This window comes from Phocoena sinus, chromosome 14, assembly GCF_008692025.1.
Source record: "Phocoena sinus isolate mPhoSin1 chromosome 14, mPhoSin1.pri, whole genome shotgun sequence".
Taxonomy (NCBI): domain Eukaryota; kingdom Metazoa; phylum Chordata; class Mammalia; order Artiodactyla; family Phocoenidae; genus Phocoena; species Phocoena sinus.
In genome coordinates, this window is record NC_045776.1 from 72,793,381 (window position 1) to 72,806,088 (window position 12,708).

Sequence of the window (12,708 nt, forward strand, 5' to 3'; positions counted from 1 at the left end):
TGGATTAAATCCTCCAACCAAAAGACATAGACTGGCTGAATGGATACAAAAACAAGACCCATATATACACTGTCTACAAGAGACCCACTTCAGACCTAGGGACACATACAGACTGAAAGGGAGGGGATGGAAAAAGATATTCCACGCAAATGGAAATCAAAAGAAAGCTGGAGTAGCAATTCATATCAGACAAAATAGACTTTAAAATAAAGACTATTATAAGAGACAAAGAAGGACACTACATGATGATCAAGGGATCAATCCAAGAAGAAGATATAACAATTGTAAATATTTATGCATCCAACATAGGAGTACCTCAATACATAAGGCAAATGCTAACAGCCATAAAAGGGGAAATTGACAGTAACACAATCATAGTAGGAGACTTTAACACCCCACTTTCACCAATAGACAGATCATCCAGACAGAAAATTAATAAGGAAACACAAGCTTTAAATGATACATTAAACAAGATGGACTTAATTGATATTTATAGGACATTCCATCCAGAAACAACAGAATACACTTTCTTCTCAGTGCTCATGCAACATTCTCCAGGATAGATCATACCTTGGGTCACAAATCAAGCCTTGGTAAATTTAAGAAAATTGAGATCTTATCAAGTATCTTTTCCGACCACAACACTATGAGACTAGATATCAGTTACAGGAAAAAAACTGTAAAAAGTACAAACACATGGAGGCTAAACTATGCTACTGTGTAACCAAGAGATCACTGAAGAAATCAAAGAGGAAATAAAAAAATACCTAGAAACAAATGACAATGAAAATACGATGACCCAAAACCTATGGGACGCAGCAAAAGCAGTTCTAAGAGGGAAGTTAATAGCAATGTAATCCTACCTCAAGAAAAGAAAAATCTCAAACAACCTAACCTTACACCTAAAGCAATAGAGAAAGAAGAACAAAAAAGCACCAAAGTTAGCACAGGGAAAGAAATCATAAAGATCAGATCAGAAGCAAGTGAAAAAGAAATGAAAGAAATGATAGCAAAGATCAATAAAACTAAAAGCTGGTTCTTTGAGAAGATAAACAAAATTGATTAACCATTAGCCAGACGCATGAAGAAAAAAGGGAGAAGACTCAAATCAACAGAATTAGAAATGAAAAAGGAGAAGTAACAACTGACACTGCAGAAATACAAAGGATCATGAGAGATTAGTACAAGCAACTCTATGCCAATAAAATGGACAACTTGGAAGAAATGGACAAATTCTTAGAAAAGCACAACCTGCCAAGACTGAATCAGGAAGAAATAGAAAATATGAACAGACCAATCACAAGCACTGAAATTGAAACTGTGATTAAAAATCTTCCAACAAACAAAAGCCCAGGACCAGATGGCTTCACAGGCGAATTCTATCAAACATTTAGAGAAGAGCTAACATCTATCCTTCTCAAACTCTTCCAAAATATGGCAGAGGGAGGAACACTCCCAAACTCATTCTACGAGGCCACCATCACCCTGATACCAAAACCAGACAAGGATGTCACAAAGAAAGAAAACTACAGGCCAATATCACTGATGAACATAGATGCAAAAATCCTCAACAAAATACTAGCAAACAGAATCCAGCAGCACATTAAAAGGATCATATACCATGATCAAGTGGGGTTTATCCTAGGAATGCAAGGATTCTTCAATATATGCAAATCAATCAATGTGATAAACCATGTTAACAAATTGAAGGAGAAAAACCATATGATCATCTCAATAAATGCAGAAGGAGCTTTTGACAAAATTCAGCATCCATTTATGATAAAAACCCTCCAGAAAGTAGGCATAGAGGGAACTTACCTCAATGTAGTGAAGGCCATATATGACAAACCCACAGCCAACATTGTTCTCAATGGTGTAAAACTGAAACCGTTTCCTCTAAGATCAGAAAAAAGACAAGGCTGTCCACTCTCACCACTATTATTCAACATAGTTTTGGAAGTTTTAGCCACATCAATCAGAGAAGAAAAAGAAATAAAAGGAATCCAAATCGGAAAAGAAGTAAAGCTGTCACTGTTTGCAGATGACATGATACTATACGTAGAGAATCCTAAAGATGCTACCAGAAAACTGCTAGACCCAATCAATGAATTTGGTAAAGTGGCAGGATACAAAATTAATGCACAGAAGTCTCTTGCATTCCTATACACTAATGATGAAAAATCTGAAGGAGAAATTAAGGAAACACTCCCATTTACCATTGCAACAAAAAGAATAAAATACCTAGGAGTAAACCTATCTAAGGAGACAAAAGTATGTATGCAGAAAACTGTAAGACACTGATAAAAGAAATTAAAGATGATATAAGCAGGTGGAGAGATATACCATGTTCTTGGATTGGAAGAATCAACACTGTGAAAATGACTCTACTACCCAAAGCAGTCTAGAGATTCAGTGCAATCCCTGTCAAACTACCACTGGCATTTTTCACAGAACTAGAACAAAAAATTTCACAATTTGTATGGAAACACAGAAGACCCTGAATAGCCAAAGCAATCTTGAGAAAGAAAAACGGAGCTGGAGAAATCAGGCTCCTGGACTTCAGACTATACTACAGAACTACAGTAATCAAGACAGTATGTTACTGGTACAAAAAACAGAAATATAGATCAATGGAACAAGATAGAAAGCCCAGAGATAAACCCACACACATACAGACACCTTATTTTTGATAAAGGAGGCAGGAATGTACAGTGGAGAAAAGACAGCCTCTTCAATAAGTGGTGCTGGGAAAACTGGACAGCTACATGTAAAAGAATGAAATTAGAACACTCCCTAACACCATACACAAAAATAAACTCAAAATGGATAAAAGACCTAAATGTAAGGCCAGACACTATCAGACTCTTAGAGGAAAACACAGGCAGAACACTCTATGACATAAATCACAGCAAGATCCTTTTGACCCACCTCCTAGAGAAGTGGAAATAAAAACAAAAATAAACAAATGGGACTTAATGAAACTTAAAAGGTTTTGCACAGCAAAGGAAAACAAGATGAAAAAACAACCCTCAGAATGGGAGAAAATATTTGCAAATGAAGCAACTGACAGAGGATTAATCTTCAAAATATACAAGCAGCTCATGCAGCTCAATATCAAAAAAAACCAAACAACCCAATCCAAAAATGGGCAGAAGACCTAAATAGACATTTCTCCAAAGAATATATACAGATTGCCAACAAACACATGAAAGGATGCTCAACATCACTAAAAACTAAAAATAGAACTAACCATATGACCCAGCAATCTCACTACTGGGCATATACCCTGAGAAAACCATAATTCCAAAAGAGTCAGGTACCACAATGTTCATTGCAGCTCTATTTACAATAGCCAGGACATGGAAGCAACCTAAGTGTCCATCAACAGATGAATGGATAAAGAAGATGTGGCACATATATACAGTGGAATATTACTCAGCTATAAAAAGAAACGAAACTGAGTTATTTGTAGTGAGGTGGATGGACCTAGAGTCTGTCATACAGCAAGTAAGTCAGAAAAACAGATACTGTATGCTAACACGTATATGTGGAATCTAAAAAAAAAGGTTCTGAAGAACCTAGGGGCAGGATAGGAATAAAGATGCAGATGTAGAGAATGGACTTGAGGACACGGGGAGGGGGAAGGGTAAGCTGGGACGAAGTGAGAGAGTGGCATGGACATATATACACCACCAAATGTAAAATCGATAGCTAGTGGGAAGCAGCCACATAGCATAGGGCGATTAGCTCCGTGCTTTGTGAGCACCTGGAGGGCTGGGATGGGGAGGGTGGGATAGGGAGGGTGGGAGGGAGACGCAAGAGGGAGGAGATATGGGGATATATGTATATGTATAGCTGATTCACTCTGTTATAAAGCAGAAACTAACACATCATTGTAAAGCAATTGTACTCCAATGAAGTTGTTAAATAAATAAAGCACATAGCACAGCACCCCACACATATTAAATGGTCAATAAAGCCAAGGAGCTATAATTACTATTAGGAATTTACAATTTGAGAGTTAAGATTGTTGGTGGTATAAAGGCAAGTGTACTGCTGGTTTTTATGTATTGAACTGTGCCAAGTAGTTTCCTAGGAATTAGATTAGCCCTGAAATGTTATGTCAGCTGAGAATTTTGGTTTCTAGGTGACAGTGCTACCGTAGGAAACAGCACTGGCATTCTCTTAAGAGAAGAAAACCTTTCAGTGGGAATCTATAGTAGCTTTTTCTTTCTTCTCAACTCTCAGATTAAAATGATAGTCAATGTAAAGGAGAGAATAGAGAGACTCTGCAAAAAGGATCAGGAGCTACAGAACTTAGGAGGAACTGCTAACAGATGGGAGAAATGAGAACAAAAAGGTTTTGTTTTTTTTTTCTATTAAGCACGCACTTTACTAGTAGAAATGAAAAACTCCATAATAGGAAGGAAAAGCTGTATCAGAAATATAAGTGATTCAGACATGAATTCCCAAAGTATACAACCTCTCCTTCGCATAAACTAGTGGGATAAACATTGAACATAAGGAGTGAAATATAGAAATAGTAACATGGAGGAATTTCTTCAAGAGGGGTGTAAGTGGAATCTGATTAAAGGAGCCAAAGATAGTGAACACATTTTTCCCTTTTGTAAAAGAGGAACATGTTTAACTTGGGGGTGAGAGCTGGTAGACCCATCAAGCTGCAGTGAGCAGAACTATATGATGCCTGGGCTTCCTTCTAGGGTCCCAGCAAAGTCTGCATAGTAGGACTTCCAACTGAAATGGAGAATGCAGTGATGTTTACCGAAACAAAACAAACTATGAGTTAAGTAATCTCTGTTTTACAGCAGACTAGAACTTAGAACTGAGTTCCTGATCCCCACTCCCCAACCCCCCCTTCCTCCCCGCCCCCCACTTGTTCCATCTGTAGCCTTCCTGTCTCTGTTGGTGGTGGCTCCATCTTTCCACTTGATTGGGCTAAAACCATGGTAGTCATCCTTTGCTCCGCTTTCTCTCGTGCTCCATATTCAATCTATCAGGAAATTTTGAAGAGCTTTATCTTCAAAATATAACTAGAATCAGATCACTTCTCAACGTTACCATGACTTTTACCCCAGTGCCAGCCATCATCTGTCATCTGTCATCTGTCATCTTGTGCCTGAATTATCACAGTAGCCTGTTCTCTTTGCTTCTGCGTTACTGCACTATAATCTGTTCTTTCCCCCCACCCCAAGGTTGATATTTATTTATTTACTTATTTAGTATAGTTGACGTATAATATTACATAAGTTTTAGGTGTACAACATAGTGATTCACAGTTTTAAAGGTTATATTCCACTTATAATTAGTATAAATTTTTGACTGTATTCCTATATTCTGTGTTGTACTATATATCCTTGTAGCTTAGTTATATTACACATAGTAGTTTGTACCTTTTAATCCTCTACCCTCTTCCCCTTCCCTCTCCCCACTGTTAACCACTAGTTTGTTCTCTATATCTGTGTTTCTTTTTTGTTATATTCACTAGTTGTATTTTTTAGATTCCACATATAAGTGGTATCATACAATATTTGTCTTTCTCTGTCTGACTTATTTCACTTAGCATAATACCCTTCAAGTCCATCCATGTTGTTGCAAATGGCAAAATTTCATTCTTTTTTTAAGGCTGAGTAGTCCATTTTATTTTTATATATTTTTATATGAAATATATATATGTTCCACATTTTCTTTATCCATTCATCTGTTATTGAACACTTACGTTGCATCTATAATCTGTTCTTTTTTTTTTTTTTTTTTTTTTTTTGATGTGGACCGTTTTTAATGTCTCTATTGAATTTGTTACAACATTGCTTCTGTTCTATGTTTTGGGTTTTTGGCCACGAGGCACATGGGATCTTAGCTCCCCAACCAGGGATCGAACCCTCACCCCCTGCATTGGAAGGTGAAGTCTTAACTGCTGGACTGCCAGGGAAGTCAGAATATGTTCTTAATACATCAGCCAGTCATCCCTTTTCCCCCTACTTTTCTAAAAGTCAGATTCCTTAAGGTATAATTTACAAACAGTAAAATTCACTCTTTTTAGGAGTAGAGTTCTGTGAATTTTGACAACACACATAGTCTTGGACCGACCATCTTAGTCAAGAAATAGAACATTTCCATTGCCCCCCAAAGTTCCCTTATGCCCTTTTGTAATCATCCCTCCTCCCACCCCCAACCCCTGGCAATTAGTCTCTTTTTTCTCCCTTTAGTTTTGTCTTTCCTAGAATGTCATATAAATGGGACATATATGTAGTGTTTTGAGTCTGCCTTCTTTCTCTGAGCATAATGGATTTGAGATTCATCCATACATAGTACATACATGGTGCATCATATTGCAGGTATACTGTTGCAGGTAAATATTGCTATTCTGATTACTGATGCAGCTTTTCACATAGGAAACAGCAGCAAACTTCCATACCTTAATTCATTAAAAGGCAGCTAAAAAAATTTTAAGCAGCTACTATAACACAGGTCATATTTAAATTCCAGGTTCCCCAAACCCCATCCCACCCTCATTTGGAAAGCAACCCAACGTCTGCTCCTGAGCTTGCACCGCGTAATCTCTTGTAGGAAGAAATGCAGTGTTTGCTTCATAGCTGCCTTGATTGTACTGGGGACTTAGTCCATAGGTTAGCTTTTCGTTTTATTTATGGTTTCCTTTTCTGTGCAAAAGCTTATAAGTTTGATTAGGTCCCATAGCACTTTGTTTCTCTATTAAACATTACATTCTGCCGCCTTGTACAGTGTGTCTTTACTAGATTGTAACCTTCTTAAATGTCTGTCTTACTTTTGGTCTTTTTGTATCTTAAACATGGATTTAATTTATTAAAATTTTATTTGATGAGACACCTGTTCCATTACTATGCTTAGAATACATACTTGTTTTTTTCCCTTAAAATAAGAAAAAATGTGGAAGAGAATTATTGTGGACCTTATGATAGACAATATTTTTGATAAAAATACAAATTAAATTCTGTTTCAATATATTTCACCATGAAGAGAAAGATTGTAACATTTCTTAGGCCTGGAATATGTCATTTTCTGCATATTGTATTTGAAGCTAAGTATTTTGCAAAGCACAAAAAAATTGTAGCTACACTTGGTGTTTTGTGATGTGTTAGAATTGCATGTGAGAAAATACTAGCAGTTTATATAGCCAGGGCTTGTGGGGAAATGTATAAGGCAGCAGTTCTCAAATTGTGGCCTGTGGATCACTGGGGTTTACTCAGACCCTTTCAGGGAGTCTACAAGGTCATACTATTTTCATAATGCTAATAAAGTTATTTGCCTTTTTCATTTTGACATTTTTGTTCTTGCAGTGAAAAGCAGTGGCGCATTTAAAAAAACCATTGCTGTGCTGCTGTAACATGCATCAACGCAGTGGCACCACACTTGAACTAATAATCATTGTATTCTTCACCACCATGCACACACTGCTTAAAAAAAAAAGAAAGGCAGTTTCACTTAGAGCAAAGCAGTGAAAATTGCTTTTATTAAATCTCAATCCTTGAGCGCACTTGTTTTTTTCTAATAAAACGAAGGTCCTCTGCCCCCGATTAAAAAATAGGCAGAGAACCTTCTTTTCCAAAGAAGATATACAGATGGCCAACAGGCACTTGAAGAGATGCTCAGTGTCATTAATCATCAGGAAAATACAAATCAAAACCACAGTGAGGTATCCCTCACCCCTGTCAGAGTGGCTATCATCAAAAAGACAAGAAATAACAAGAGTTGGTGAGGATGTGGCGAAAAAGGAACCCTTGTGCACTGTCAGTGGGAATGTAAATTGATGCAGCCACTGTGGAAAACAGTATGGAAGTTCCTCAAAAAATTAAAAATAGAACTATCATATGATCCAGCAGTTCCACTTCTGGGTATTTATCTGAAGAAAACAAAAACACTAATTCGACAAGGTAATGCACCCTAATGTCATAGCAGCATTATTTATAATAGCCAAGATGTGAAGTAACCTAAGTGCCCACCGACAGATGAATGGATAAAGAAGATGAGGGGGCATGTGTATGTATACATAGACACACACACTGTGGAATATTACTCAGCCATAAAAAAGAATGAAATCTTGCCATTTGTGACAACAAGGATGGACCTGCTGGGGGTGTTTTGCTTAGTAAAATAAGTGAGACAGAGGAAGACAAATACTGTATGTGGCATCTAAAAAACCAAACAAACGAATATAACAAAACAAACAGATACAGAGAACAAACTAGTGGTTACCACAGGGGAGAAAAGGGCGAAATAGGTGAAGGGAATTAAGATGTACAAACCGGCAGTTATAATAAGTCACAGAGATGTAATGTATAGCAAAGGGAGTGTAGTCAGTATTTTATAACTTTGTATGGTGTGTAATCTATAAAAATACTGAATCACTGTTGTACACCTGAAACCAATATATTGTAAGTCAACTATACTTCAAATAAATTTTAAAAAGTTCTTATTAAGCACTTCTGCTATATAATAAAATACCATTGGTCTTCTTAAGAAAAACAATTGTGCAGTCATTTAAAATGCTAGCTGAACTAGCTACTTCTTTCTTGGAACCTTCCATTTTTACTTGAAGGATGACTAGTGGACAAACTATGGAGTTATTCACACTTGGGTGTGTGGCAGACAGTTTCTCAAAAATGAATGAAGTGAGCCTGTTACTTCAAGGGGGAAAAAACTTATATTTGCCAGTGATAAAATTTGCATGAAAATAGGAATTTTGGAAATTTTGTGCCCATTATCATTAGCCTCAAGAGTGAAATTAACAGGGCTTCCCTGGCGGCACAGTGGTTAAGAATCTGCCTGCCAATGCAGGGGGCATGGGTTCGAGCCCCGGTCCAGGAAGATCCCACATGCTGCAGAGCAACTAAGCCCATGTGCCACAACTACTGAGCCTGCGCTCTGGAGCCCGTGAGCTGCAACTATTGAGCCCACATGCCACAGCTACTGAAGCCTGCATGCCTAGAGCCTGTGCTCTGCAACAAGAGAAGCCACCACAATGAGAAGACCCCACACTGCAACGAAGAGTAGCCCCCGCTCGCCACAACTAGAGAAAGCCCATGCACAGCAACGAAAACCCAATGCAGACAAAAATAAATAAAATAAAAATTTTTTAAAACGTGAAATTAACAAATATGGTTTTTCAGATATTGTGTAATGAAATGTAACAACATCTGGAAGAGCTGCATAACTCAGTGACCAGTGTCTTCCAGGTGACCAATGCATGATGTTACAAAATCATCCATGGGTAAAAGATCCATTCAACTATAATATAGTCCGTGGGATTTTAATGTAATATAGTTTTTTTTTAATTCACCGATAAGGTTTCAGATTCCACACTGCAAGTAACCTTTAAGAAATTGCCACTTGTTGAATTTTAGTGTAGTATCAAAGAAGAATATCCTCAGTTATCTGAAAAGGTTATTGAAATATTCCTCCCTTTTCCAGCTGCACATCTGTGTAAGGCCAGATTTTCTTCCCCCCACAAAGTTCAACTAAAGTAACATACAGCAACAGATTGAATGCAGGAGCAATTATGAGAATCTGGCTATCTTCTGTTTAAGCCAGAAATTAAAGAGGTTTGCAAAAATGTAGAAGGATGCCCCTCATCTAAATTTTTTGTTTTGGAAAACAGTTACCTTTCCTTTAAAAATGTAATTTATGTGCTAGTGTAATGGTTTTATTATATTTAAATGAATTAGTAAATAAGCATTTAAATTTTTTCTCACTTTTAATTTCTAGTATTGTAAATATCAATAGCTGTAACCCACAGGAAAAAAGCCCTCAGGGTCCTTGAGAGTATAGATGGTCTCAAGACCAAAAAGTTTGCCAAGTGCTATTCTAGGTCAGTGTGCAGGGTTGGAATAGTAGCTGCTTGGTTTGTTGGGTGGACAAGAATGCTTTCATTGTATAGCTGGCAGGCTGACACATAGAACACGTTATAGAACAGAACTCTCTGTGTCTCAGTTTGGCATGATTTTTAGCAGGATATGTGTCTAAGCACTTGCTGGTAAAGCAGCTAGAAATAGATGCTTGACTGTAGAGCAGCTCCTAAAATCCAGCATGGTTCTAAAAATCTTAGGGTGTGAAATATAACCTTATATATGAGAGAACTTTCTGGTAGCTCTTTGTCTATTAAGACATGGGAGAATGTAGTTAAAGAATTAATGGTTTTCATAATGACCATATAAAATGTTTCAACTCAACAGCTGACCTATACTAATACATTATTTGGCAGTCTTCAAGTCTTTTAGTGCGTTTGGCTAACCTGCTTTCAGCGTGTCTCAAATGCATGTATGTAGTTTCTTTTTGCATTTCTGTAAGAATTCCTTTACTTCAGAGTGTAGAGTAATTCCTCCTTTCTTTATCGTGAATCCAGCGTCTCTGGAAACAGTCACCTCAATGGGAGGGCCTGAGAGATGATACATTTCTGTTGATGCTTTGGTAGAGTCTGAAGTATAGGATACAGAGGGGCTGTAAAATAAGATTGCTGGCCTTTAATTTTTTTTTTTTTTTTTTTTTTTTGTGGTACGCAGGCCTTTCACTGTTGTGGCCTCTCCTGTTGGGGAGCACAGGCTCCAGACGCGCAGGCTCGGCGGCCATGGCTCACGGGCTCAGCCGCTCTGCGGCATGTGGGATCTTCCCGGACCGGGGCACGAACCCGTGTCCCCTGCATCGGCAGGTGGACTCTCAACCACTGCGCCACCAGGGAAGCCCCTGGCCTTTGATTTTAATCCATGTTCTGTAGTTTATAATAAATTCTTTTTGTTAAAAGGCTTTTTGTAAAACTTCCATAATGGTAGTTTGAGTTGAAATATATGAAATTTCAAATAGCACTGTGAAATAAATTAGAACTTCTAATTATATGATATTTGGTAGTTTTCAAAGTTGTTCAAACTTCTTTAAAAGTTTTACTGTAAATTATAAAATACCATGAGCTATATTAGGAGTCAGTTTTAACCAGATTTTCTTGATACAGATTTATTTGAAAAATAAACTGGTCCAGTCTAGAAGAAACCATTAAATGAAACATCAGAACATTTTTTCTGAAACCATGCATTTTGCTCTGCAGTGGGTGGGTAGCATGCTTATCGCCAGAAAATGGAGATGAGAACAGGTAGTGCTAATCAGCCTCTTCGTAAGGTATTTAACACATGGCCAAGACTGCACCTTGAAAAACAGATTGTGAGGAAAGTCAGTGACTAAGTATGGTTTGTCACACAGAGTAGAGCACAGCATAGAGAAGCTGGAGGAGGTAGAGCTGGTTTAACCAAAATTCAACCCAGACTTCTAGAAGTCTTAAGTGATATCTCTGGAGGGTCTCCATTGATTTGAGATTTATAGCAAAAGAAAAAAACAATAGTACCAAACCTTAAGACACTGAGTTTGGGAAGTTTAAATGTTTAATCTACTTTTTAGGGAATGGCAATACGCTTCAGAACATGAATGGTATAGAAAAGCTAAGTCATCTAAATAAAACACCATCAAAAGAAAAGTGCCCCCCCCCACAAAAAACAGGCTCCCTTCATATTTTATAGATCAGGAGTCTGAAAAACTTTTAAATTGCTTTTTAAAAAAAAATGCCTATTGGCCCTTAATTACATGAAAAGCTGCTGAATCTCACTGTAATTCACGTTAAAATTAATTACATCAGAAAAGTAATTACCGCAAATGAAAACTAACTGCTGGTAAGGGGTAGAGCAGTTTAAGTTCAGGCAGCATCTCATGTGATCCTGCTGCTCTTTGAAGACACTTCATCAGTTACCTGCTATCCTGGGTTTTCTTCCTCTTTGTCTGTTTCATTTTGTTTTCTTTGCAGCTCCTCTTCCTTTCTCATCTTTAAATTTCTGAATTTTCAGGCTTTCATCCTGAGTCCTCTTCTCACCCACACCCGTGGCTTCAATTACCATGTGGAAGGTTATGAGCTCCCAATATGTATCCTTAGCTTAGAGCTGCTTCTGAACTCTAGACCCAGATAGCCAGCTGTTTCCTCAGCACATCCAAAACTTCAAATCTCCTCCTCCTGTTTTTTTTGCCAAATGGTATAGCTATCTACCAGCTGCTTAGCAGAAACCTGGGGATCCTCTCTTAGCCTCATAAACAATCACCAAATCCTATTTTGTTGAGTCTTGTATCTCTCTCATTCATCTGCCCCCCTAAGGAAGCCCCCCAATCCGTAGTTCTTAGGTAGAATCCTAAGATTTGAGAATTATACATTCTCAAGGTACCCTGTACTTGTTGAAAATTTGTAACATTTTCAACAATTATATTCACTTGCTTATGTTAACTTTTTGTTTTCGTTGCTTTAGAACAAAATTTAATTTTTAAATTCCTTTAGAAAAGACATTCAGGGAGAAGACGAAGACAGTCTTGGTTTTTATTACGTCCCTGGGGGCTAGCAGAGTACCGGGCACAGAAGCATCATTAAATATTTACTGAGGGAAAAAATGAAGAGAAATTTGTTTTAGGAAAATCCATAACATGAATGGATAGTGTGAACGGTGAATTCCTGAAGACAGACTTGCAAACATTGGGAATTCCTTGGTGCTGGGAATTCCCTGGGACTCTGTGCTTCTACTGCAGGGAGCCTGGGTTCGATCCTTGGTCCGGAAACTAAGATCCCACAAACCGAGTGATGTGCCCCGCCCCTCCCCCCCAAAAAAAAGATCTCTGATAGTCAAGCCATAG

The 12,708-nt window shown here is 37.8% G+C and overlaps 1 protein-coding gene across 2 annotated transcripts in view; it reads left to right on the plus strand.

The window, feature by feature from the left end:
* The window catches only part of SPPL3 (signal peptide peptidase like 3), a 117,938-nt gene that overhangs the window by 55,840 nt on the left and 49,390 nt on the right, over nt 1-12,708 (plus strand). The gene's annotated exons all lie outside the window — the stretch shown is intronic.